The 11,491-nt window shown below is 35.1% G+C and overlaps 1 long non-coding RNA gene across 1 annotated transcript in view; it reads right to left on the reverse strand.

Annotated features, from left to right (window-relative positions):
- LOC127542521 (uncharacterized) overlaps window positions 1-11,491 on the reverse strand; it is a 35,676-nt gene extending 24,185 nt beyond the window's left edge. The window contains exon 1 of the long non-coding RNA XR_007948707.1: window positions 11,331-11,491. This is a non-coding gene — a long non-coding RNA (uncharacterized LOC127542521). The remainder of the gene's footprint in view (window positions 1-11,330) is intronic.

Consider the following 11,491-nt stretch of genomic DNA (forward strand, 5'->3'; position numbering starts at 1 on the left):
CAGTTTTTGTTCTAGGCCCAATTGGACCAGACTTGGAACAAGAGGTGATATACTACATATATGCTTCCCATTCTTTGAAGCTTTCATATACTTGTTTTTTTTCCTGGTTCTATGACAGAGTCAGAATACACTGTACTTTTAATGAAAGTGGAAAAAAGAACTATATGTTGCCACTGATTCTGTGCTGCAAACTCCTGTTGAAATTAAGGCGTGTAGTCATATTTCTTCATGAACAAAACTTGGCACATAGATGTGTAATCTGTCATATGGCCTGTTCCCATCCAAAGAAGGTGTTTGCCAAAAAGCTGAAAACCATATGGAAATGTACATGTGTCTTGATTCTCTCCTAACACTTTATGAAGAATATTTTTTACCCTTTCATAGTCACTTTTTTCAATCAGTGCAGCCAAAATCTTGGCTAAATAAAACTCAGAGTTCCCATATTTAAGTGCCAGATTGGCATTGCGACTTAAACAAAGGCAAAATGTCATGTGCATAAATAAAAAAGTTAATTAGGCACCAGCTAAAGATGGCCTCCAACAGCAAGAATTAGCAACACTCTTGCTTGATATTTAAATCTGTTGGAAAATTTAATTGCTTGATTTGAAGAAGTAAAGTCTCAACCACTGGAGGTTACATCAATTTCACATAAACATTTGAATTATGATTCATTTATCTGAACCAAACCCAGATATGAAATATCTTAAAATAGTTATTTAATGTGCAGAATATATGATTCCTGGGGTGCATAAATGATTGCCATTAATGATTTACACAGTACAATGAACTTAGTTCTTAAACTTGCTGGTCTGAAGACAGCATTTGTATAATTTTTCCTAGGGAAGCCACCGAGGAATGATTTTTATTTGCTTCCCATAGGTTTGAATTGCGTCTCCCTGTGTTCTCTTCCTGACCTGGATGGAAATTGCCCCAAAGGTGCTGTGAATATGGGAGGGAATGGGTAGGGAAGTTTTCTCTCCATGCAGGGAGGAGTTGAGCAGAAAATTATAGCTGGTTTATAAAGTCTTCTTTGGTTCAGATGAAACAAGCAGAGGCATAGCTAGGAATTTTTTTCACCTAGGGCAAGAACAGTTTGGGCAGGTAGTATGACTATGAAGTAGATAAGATAGTCTGATTGATGGCTACATGCATGTTGGGAAGAGGGAGTGATCCATCCTAGGAACCCATGGGGTTGGGGAAAAGGGATAGCAGGCCTTGAACCCTTTTCCATCAGTAATGCATGGCAGGTGGAGCCTTTGACATCAGATTTGGGAAGGAAGGTGCATGCCCTCTCAGGAAGCATGCCCCTTAGATGCTGGCTCTTGGGGATGAAGTTGTCTTTCCCTTGAGAAAGTTCTTTCACTCAATAAGTAAGTACATTGGTAACTGCTCCCTTGGGAAGGAGAGGGAGGGGAGTTGCTTTAATTCTTTCAAGTCACTAGAGAGGGTTTTTATGAGATGACACCAACTAGGGCACTGAATAAATGTCCTTGTAGCCTCTTAAAAACCCCTCCATTTTCTTCTTTTTTGCTCTTGTTCTTCTCCTCTCATCTCTTCCGTTTTCTTCTTCCTCCATCCTTCTCTTATTTGTGTTTTTCATCTCAGTATCCTTAATGCCATGTACCCACTTGGCTATGTAAGTTGCAGATACTATGGAATGAGATGCATGCAATTTCTTGAGCATTTCTTTTCTGCTTTCAACCCAATATGCTCCATAGAGGCAGCTGCTGCTTGTTTCTGATTCTCTGGTGTGTAGAATCACAACGATTTGCAGAAGACATCTAGATGCCTTAGCTAAGCAGACTTTAGTGCCACATCTCTCTTATATAATGTTGCACATGCATGTCTTCTTATCTCCATATATAGCTACCATGCCAGTTAATGACTTCATCACCTCCTACACCCATTCTTTCATCTGTCTCCCTCCTTTACATCTCTCCCTCATTCTAGTTCATTTGGCTCCAATAATCTTAAAGCCCTTTGCAACCCAGTCTTCTTAAATTCTTCTCCCTTCCATATCCACTGGGATCTGGCCATGCAGACCTTCTTACAGTTCCTTTACACAACATTGCATCTCGTGACTCTAGCTGTCTCCCATTATTGGAATGGGAGCCAGCTACTCCTCCTCTTTACCTCTCTACCTTGATCTCCAAGGCTTCCTTCAGGATTCTTGTTAAATCCCATTGTAAGCAGATCTTTCCCTGACCGTTTTCCCACCCTATCCCCCCCTTCCTTGATACTTTCCTTCTGAGGTTATCTTACATTTGTACTGTATTTATCTTATTTACATATACATATTTATTTTTATGTTGTCCTTCTCCTCCTGGCTTTGTTCCTGTTTCCCAGTTGGCTGAACCATCCTGTCTCTTCTTAGAACTTCCTCCACTGCCTAGGTCCTCTTTAACCTGGAATATACAACTGTTCCTTGTGTTTTCATAAACTGAAAAAAGTTTATTTATAAGGCATACCCTATTGTCTCTTGGGGAGTTCCTGCAGAACTCTCAATTTTCTGTATATGTAGGGGCAAGTTAGTACTCATTCCCCTTCTGATGCTTCCAGACTTCAAACCCTTCCCTTGTGCCAGGTACCTTCCCTTCTTCTTCACTCATTTCTTTGAATTTCAACCTTTATTTGCATGCTATTTTCTCTATGAGAGTATATTTTTGAGGGCAGGTAATGCCTTTGTTTTTGTTTATTTTTGCATCCCTAGCACTTAAGCAGTGCCCGACATAGAGTAAAAGTTTAATAATTTTTGTTGACAGACTGATATGATAAATGGACATAAGTCTGTCATCCATGGGAGTGATTTTCTTCAGCCACTAAGACAGTGATTAATCCCTTCACTTGGTTCTGACTAGGTTACCTTTGGCATGTAGAGAAAGAGTGGATATTTTCACAGTTATAGAAACTGAGGCAGAGAAGGACACCCAAGAAATTATATCAGATATACAGAGTTAGTGACTTAATTAGTGTTAAAATTCACCACTCTTGGAGGTAGTTGTTTAGCCTGTTGGTCAAGTCTGCATTTCTTAGAGGTAATAGTCTTCATTATGTTAAGGTCATGCCTTTGGGTTTCAAAAATCTACCCAAGTAATCAGCAAGACTGAGGCAAAATACAATCTTACCATTGAGGACTTGATCTGTTACCTAATTTGTGTGATCATAAGTTTTTAAAAGTTGTTTTACTGAACACAGCCTCTATTATTTATGTGTCAAAGTGAAAGTATCATTTTTCATGGTGGGCCCAAAATATATTAGATGTGTGTGTGGTGTGCATATGTATACATGCATACCACACACATGTGCTTTTCCTTTTCTACCCACTTGCCAGCATCAGTATTATTTGATTCTTCTGTTGTAAAGATTACTCTTGGGGTAATGATAAAAAAAAAACTGTTGATTTTTAGAGATTGATGATGTAGAAACTCAGTGCTTTTGTCATTCCAAATGGATTCCAAGTCACACTGTGATTTTAACCACGTAGAATCCCCTGTTACAGATGACTGAAATAGCATGTGCTTTTGTGGTTGAAAAAGTTGGTCTCATAATGGACACATACAAACTAGAATGAGTATGACCTTACTTTTCAAAGTCTGGCCAATTGAAGTGATCATTGTCTTTTAATAAAAATTCTTGTTATTCTAAGTCTTCAAAATATAAGAAAGTATGCTTTAATCCATTATACATTATTTCAAGTTCTGTTAGAGGCCCAGTAGCCTGAAGTCAAGAAAACCTGATTTCAAGTTTGGTCTTAGACACTTAATAGCTGCGTGATAAGTCTGGGAGGTAGATGCTGTTATTATCCTTCACCTCCCTGGGTTGTCATGCGGAGCAAATGAGATAAAAATTGCAAAGTGAATGACACAGTACCTGGCACAGTATAAGTGCTTTATAGATGTTAGCTATTTTTAAGATTATTATTGGTTTACTAGCAGCTTAATTACACAAGAATTTTGGTCTTTGTTAGCTATGTAATGATTCTAAGCTAACTCTTTTACTGGCAACTTAACTTTAAAATTTAGCATTGGGACAGAAAAAGGGGTTAATATGGCTGCATTACATCAAATATCTGTACTGAAGGATTTTGTGTGAGAAGCAAGATGATTTTAAAGGCACTTGGAAACTGATTTTCAGGATCTTGAAGATGAGAAGATTGTCTTAGAAGGGAAAAGATATCAGATAGCATTTTTGACAGCGGAGAAGACATCAGCAACTTCCAGCTTAGGAGATTGTCTTCCCACCTGTGTATATACTTCATGAAAATTGTCTGCACATGCATGAAAGATCTATTTAATACAAACATGAGAAGGGAATTGGCAGGGTTTGCAGAATTTTTAAGAGCAGTCACATACTGACTGAATAGTGTAAAGAATATGAACTATTAGAAGTTATATCTTATTGTTTGTTGACTTGTGAAAAAATGTTTGACTCAGTAGAGCAAAATTTCAACCTTGACATGTCTCTTTAACTCCAATTTCTCCCATGTATACATATTTTAAAACCATACAAGACTCAATAGTAGAAACAATTACAAAGACAAATTTGTCCAATGATGTGCTAAGCATTGATGAAGCCACTGTCTTGAAGGGTTTTTTTAAAAATATAAATCCCAAATAAAAGGATTCCTTCTTGATACTGAGGCTCTCTAAATGATTCTATTTACAAATAACACTGTATATTGTGCTCCAGAAAATAGTAAAAATTTCCCAGTGCAATCCATAGTAATTAAAAAAAAAGTAGTCTACCAAAAGATCTAATATATCAAGGAAAATGATGAAAAGCAGTAGGGACAAAGAGGGAATAGCAATTCCAGATTTCAAACTATAGAATAAAGCAGCAATCATCAAAACTATTTGATATTAGTTAAAAAAAATTGGGTGAGATTGATGAAGCAGACCAGTCAATTAACAATCAAAGATGTATGTTGGAGGGGTTGTGTGATCACTGACACACTAATACACTGTGGGTAGAGCTGTTAACTGGTACTATGTGTTGGAAAACAATTTGGAATTATGAAAATAAAGTGATTAAAATTTCCATAGGTCTCTTTGACCTAGAGACTCATACCTTATGCCCCAAGGAAGACATTAATAAAAGAAATTGTCAGAGATATCAAAATGTGTATAGTCACATCTTTTTAATATTAGCAAAAATTAGAAGCAAAATATCTGCTCATAGATTGGAGAGTGGCTAAACAGAGATACATTAAAGCAATGGAATATTGCTGTACAGTAAGAAATGCCACTTGCAATGAATACAGAGAAGCATAGAGAGAGGTGCATGATTTGATGCCGAGTGAAGTAAGCAGAGAAAGTACTATATGCAGTAATTATAGCTGTGCAAATGAACAACTACATATACATAAATAAAAAAAATGAATGTAGCCAAATTACAAAGATCAAGTACTACTCAAAAGAAGAGAGATGAGAGAACACCCCTACATGCTATGTGTAGTGTATAGTATGTGTAAACACACACACACACACACACACACACACACACACACCCCTTTTCATGAAAGGGGAAGGTTTAGAGGTATTGCACATTGCACATTTTTTTTCTATTTTTCTCAAGGTATCGATAGATTATATTGATTTTCTTTTCCTTTTTCATTCTGTTTTTTCTTAAATCATTTGTTATATGATATATCTCTCTGAGATTAGGAGAGAGCTACCAGGGAAAATTATTGTTGTGTAGAAAAAAAGGTATCAACAGAAATTTATTTTAATAGATTAAAAAGTTGCCTGCTTTGAGGTAGCCTGACTGAATTGTCTTAACAGCCCCCTTCAAACATATTTAAAATAACTCAAGTCAAATTTTGGAGTGTCAGACCCAACAAAAAATCAGAGTGAGGCATTTTTTCCAGCCTAAGAAAACTTAAGAGGTTGATAGGAAAATTTGTGGATGGTCACAAACCTGTCTCAACAATCTCAATAAAGTTAAACTGCTTACATTCCTATATGAGAATAAGATACATCTAACTCCTAAGAACTTTACCATTATTAGGCAGTTAAAAGTAGTTTTCATAGACAGAAGACATATATGTGAGTCAATTGTGTTGAAATTATATCCAAAAAAATGAAGGTATGAAAAAGAGGAATGTTTTGGGAGAAGGAAGGAAGAGGTACAATGAGAAAAATTTTGAAAGAGGCTTATAAGGATCAGCTTCTACAAGGAAGGTGAAAATGGAAATGGTAGGCAATGCTTGAATCTCATTCTTATGGAAATTAGTTCAAAAAGGGAAATATACACACACAGTTGAGTACAGAAATACAACTTACCTAATAAGGAAAAGGAGGGGAAAGGGATCAGTGATATGATGATAAAAGGGAGGATGGATAAAAGGTGGCAGTGGTCAGAAGCAAAATAAACTTTTGAGGAGGGACAGGATGAAAAGAGAGAGAGAACAAGAAACAGAAGACAATTGGATGAAAGGAAATACACAGTTAATAATCATACCTGTGAGTATGAATGACATGAGCTCACTCAAAAAACTGAAACAGATAGCAGAATGGTTTATAGACTAGAATTCCGCAATATGTTGTTTACAAGAGATACATTTGAAACAGAAAGATACACACAGAGTTAAAATAAATGATTGCAGCAGACTCTAATATGCTTCAGCTGAAGTTTAAAAGGCAAGGGTAGCCATCATGATCTCAGACAAAACCAAAAAAACCCAAAAATAGACCTAATTAAAAGAAATAATTAGGGTAACTACATTATGCTAAAATACAATAGATAGAAAAGTGATATCAAAAAGTTTTACAGCGTTTTCATTTCTCGGATATATACTGAGCATAGAACAAATTTATAAAAGATAGGCATGGAAAGTCAAATTTATAAAAATATGAGCTATTCCCCAATTGATAAATGGTCAAAGGACATAAATAGGCAGTCTTGAGAAGAAAGCAAAACTATTTGTAGTCATATAAAAAAGTATTCTAAATCTACTAGTGATTAGAAAAATGCACATTAAAACAACTTTGAGGCACCACCTCAGACCTGTCAGAAATATCCAGTGATATATAGGGGATGATGGAAAAATAGATACATTAATGAATTCTAGTCAGAGTAGGGAAGTATTCTACCCTTTTTGGAAAACTATTTAGAATTATATCCAAAGGGCTATAAATCTGTGCATATCATTTGACACAACTAATACCACTACTAGATCTGTATCCCAAAGAGGTCAAAGTAAAGGAAAAACTACCTTATATATCCAAAAATATTTATAGCAGTTCTTTTTGTGGTGGCAAAAAAAAATTGAGGGGAAACTCATCAATTGGGGAATGGCTGAACAAATCATGGCATGTGATTGTAATAGAGTACTTTTGTGCTGTGAGAAATGATTAGGGGAGTGATTTCAAAAAAAGATGTCAAGAGCTACATAAACTGATGCACAGTTAAATGAAAAGAATGGGGAGATCTTTGTGCATAGTAACTTCTTTTGCACAGTTACCATAATGTTGTAATGATGATCAACTGAGAAAGACTTGGCTACTCTGATCAATACAATGTTCCAAGACAATTCCAAGAACCCATGATGAAAAAATGCTATCCACCTAGAGAGAGAGAACTGATGAACTCTGAATGCAAATTGAAGTATAATTTTCTCACTTTATTTTCTCGCTTTTTTTGTCATTACAAAGTTATCTGGAAGTTGGAGGAAGCTCCTTTAGAAAAAAAATAGACCTCATTCTAAAAATCAAAGAGTATGTGCAACATATTTAACATATATAGGACTGCTTGCCATCTTGGGGAGGGGATGGAGGGAGGGAGGGGAAAAATCGAAACATAAGCGAGTGCAAGGGATAATGTTGTAAAAAATTACCCTGGCATGGATTCTGTCAATACAAAGTTATTATTAAATAAATTTAAATATATATATATAAAAAAGATCAAAGGGTATGTATGGTTTGATACTCCTTTGTACATAGTAGAAATTTAAAACAATGTTTAAAAATAAATAAATAAACTTAAAAATATACAATGTTCTAACCATTCAAGCTGGTAAAACAAGGTGGATGAAAAATGAATTTTGTCCAGACATGTATGAATAGCTGTTGACCGAGTCATCTATATGTGTATCTTAGAGAAATGTATCTGGAAAAATATATATGACTACTACCTTAAAGAGAATCATACAAGTTAGGGTCCTTTAATGGAAATCACTAATTTTTTATTCCTTTCATAATAATTCTTTATGAATTCACAGGATGCTAAAGAAGTAAATAATTAGATGAAGCATTCGAGGGTACAAACTCTCTTTTACATAATTCAATACCCTTTCTTTCTGGAAATAATTTCCTTCAGATATTCTGAACTTTATTCTAAAAGTATTTTCCTTTGCATAGGCATTTTTCCTGCTTTCTTCTTTTGCTGGCATTCTCTCCCTTTACTGACTTTTTTTCTTTTTTTTGCTGAGGCAATTGGGGTTAAGTGTTAAGTGTCTGAGAACAGATTTGAACTCGGGTCCTCCTGACGTCAGGGCTAGGGCTAGGGCTCTATCCACTGTGCCACCTAGCTGCCCCCCTTTATTGACCTTTTAATGAAAAATTTTAAGCTCAAATTGAAGGAGGGACTCTCATAAGTGAAGAGCATTAGAACCAGTATCGATCATTTTAGTATGAGTTTCTGAAGCATTGTCTTTATGACACCAAAATGAAAAAAAGAGAAAAATTTAGTCATCCTGGTTATTGAGTAATATTGAAGATGGTCAAAAGGAGGTGGCAAGAACTGTCTTGGCACAAACCAAATAATGAGGGTGGGGTAACTTGGGTTTTACTCATGGGTGTTGAATTTAAAAGGTACTTTTAACATTTGTAGATTCTCAGCAGCACAGAAACAATGTATCTTAATACATAGGAAGGAACTATATAGTATATAAACTTTGCATTTCCATTAACATATAGTGCAGCAATTGGCACATAACACTAAATATTCAATACATGAATAAATGAATACCAGGATATCAACTTTTTAGTATTGCAATGATGTACACTATATAAAGAATATACATAAAGACAGTATTATTGTCTACAGAAAAAAATATAGAGACCTTTCCAGTATGTCATATTCTAATGCTAGTTCCTTACATTATAAATTAAAGGGTTGTTAAGTGACTTATTGTAACAATATATTTTGTTAGGTCTTAAATTCGCTGATGCTTTGCACACAGCTTGACAGCCTTGGGTGAGAAATCTTGTTTCTATAGATTGAGATTTATGGATGAGCCTAAAAAATGGGAAGATAAAGATTAATAGCTCATTTGTTTTAAGCCAACTCAGACTGAGTAAAGAGTGAATAGTTCTTGATTATCATTTATCTCCAACTATAAAAAAGTCATTACAAGGTTATCTGGAAGTTGGAGGAAGCTCTTTTGGAAAAAAAAATAGACATTATTCTAATGAAAAGGACAAGTATAACATATTTTTCATGATATATGATGATAGAAAAATATCAAGTACAAATATCAAGTATTACATTTCTACCCATTTGACTCTTTTGGGGGTAACTTGGAAAATGTACTTTGTCCACATCAATAAATAAGAATTTCTCAGTTCAAAGAAATGAGTCAAAATTGAGATTATACTTTAAATAGCACCAATTTGTTCATCAGAAATATTTCTCAAGTTGATGGATTTATGATCTCATTCATTTGAGTACTCTCTTCAGTGATACAAATCACAAAGCATTCATGCCTATCTATCCTGTATCATCTTTGTTGATGCGTGCCCACTGATCCTTTTCCTGGGACCCACTCAACCTGTTGTGGGCTTTCCTCTAGTTTTCATGGCATTGCTTTGAGACCAGTGAGGCAAATGGGCTGTCCAGTAGTTACTTATATCTTTCACATTGTTTCTTTGGTGTAGTTCTTGGTTGATATTGTGTGGCAGCCTGCTGGCATCTACCACATGACTTTTTATTGCCTTCTGGGTGAGCCTTAACTTTAATTCTTTGGAAACTAGAATTCCCCAGCTCTCAACTGCACATCAGATATACTGTTTTTGAAAAGACAGGTTTGAAGAGAAATTTGTGAGCTGTTTTGATTTGCATTTTTCTTATTTTTGGCAGTTTGGAGTGGTTTCTCATATGGCTGTTAACAATTTGCAATTCTTCTTTTGAGAAATCTTTGTTCATATCTTTCGAGCATTTACTTTTTTGGTATTTGGTCACATGTTTTAGTTTTTGTCTATATATCTTAGTTGTCAGACCCTTTTCAAAGATTATTTGATATAAAGATTTCTTTTAACTAGCCGCTTTCTTATCCTCTTTCCATTGATTTTATTTGCACAAAAGCTTTTCAATTTACTGTAATAAATATTTTCTGTTTTATTTTTTGTAATTGCATCTGTTCCTTTCTTGGTTAAAAATGCACCCTTCAATCAGAACTGTGAAAGGTATCTAATCTAGTTCTTTTCTAATATTTTTACGGCATGACCTTTAATATTGAGGTCACATTCATTTTGAGTTTATTGTAGCATATTGCATAATATGATGGTCTTTGGATCCAGAGATTCCACTGATAGGAATCCACTGCTAGGACCTATCCCAGGTAGGTCAAAGATAAAAATATTTATAGTAGCATGTTTTGTGGTAGCAAAGAATTAGAAACAAAGTAGATGCCTATTGACAAGGAAATGGATAATCACATTGTGTATAAATGCAATGCAATAATATTATGCTGTAAGAAACAATGAATATGACAAATAGAAATGGGGGATGGCAAATGAACTGAAACAGAACCAGAAATGTAATATATACTATGACTACAACAGTATAAATGGAAAGAACAACCACACAAAACAATTGAAACTGTATAAGGTGCAATTATAAGCTTGTTTTTTCCCTACCTATTTGAAGAAGTATGTGGAAGGGGGAATGGATGTAAGAAGATGGATATAATAGGATCATTGATTCAGAACTGAAAGGAAATTCAGAGATGGTTGATTCCAGCTCTCTCATTCTATAGTAAAGGAAACTGAGACTGCTTAAGTAACTTGTCTAAGATCACACAGTTAGTAAAAGTCTGAGGTAGAATTTGAACCATCTCTCTGATTCTGATAACTGTTCTCAATTCAAACTACATGGCTGACTTCCAGTGTGATGGTAGATTTTTTCAATATCTTAATTAGTTTTGATGATCTGCTTTTGCAAGGAATGTATGTCTGAGAGAAGGGAAGAGAGAGATGTGGGGAAATGTAAGAGATGAAAAAACTGATGTCAGTAAAACATTTATGAAATAAATATTTTAAACGATGGGCTTTTGTTTCAGGAAGAAGCCTAGAGTCATTGAAATAAGAAGTATACTCACCAAAGGTACTCACCATTGCACTGGACAGTGTTCACTGCAGATGCCAAATGGAACAAGGATTCCCTTGGGATAGTGATGCCCTGCAGATGCTCTTATTATAGATGTCTTTGTGCTGATTGCATAAAGCTTCAATGTATTTCATATTCTTCTTCAATATATTTCAGAATCTAACTT

This window comes from Antechinus flavipes, chromosome X (assembly GCF_016432865.1).
Source record: "Antechinus flavipes isolate AdamAnt ecotype Samford, QLD, Australia chromosome X, AdamAnt_v2, whole genome shotgun sequence".
NCBI lineage: Eukaryota > Metazoa > Chordata > Mammalia > Dasyuromorphia > Dasyuridae > Antechinus > Antechinus flavipes.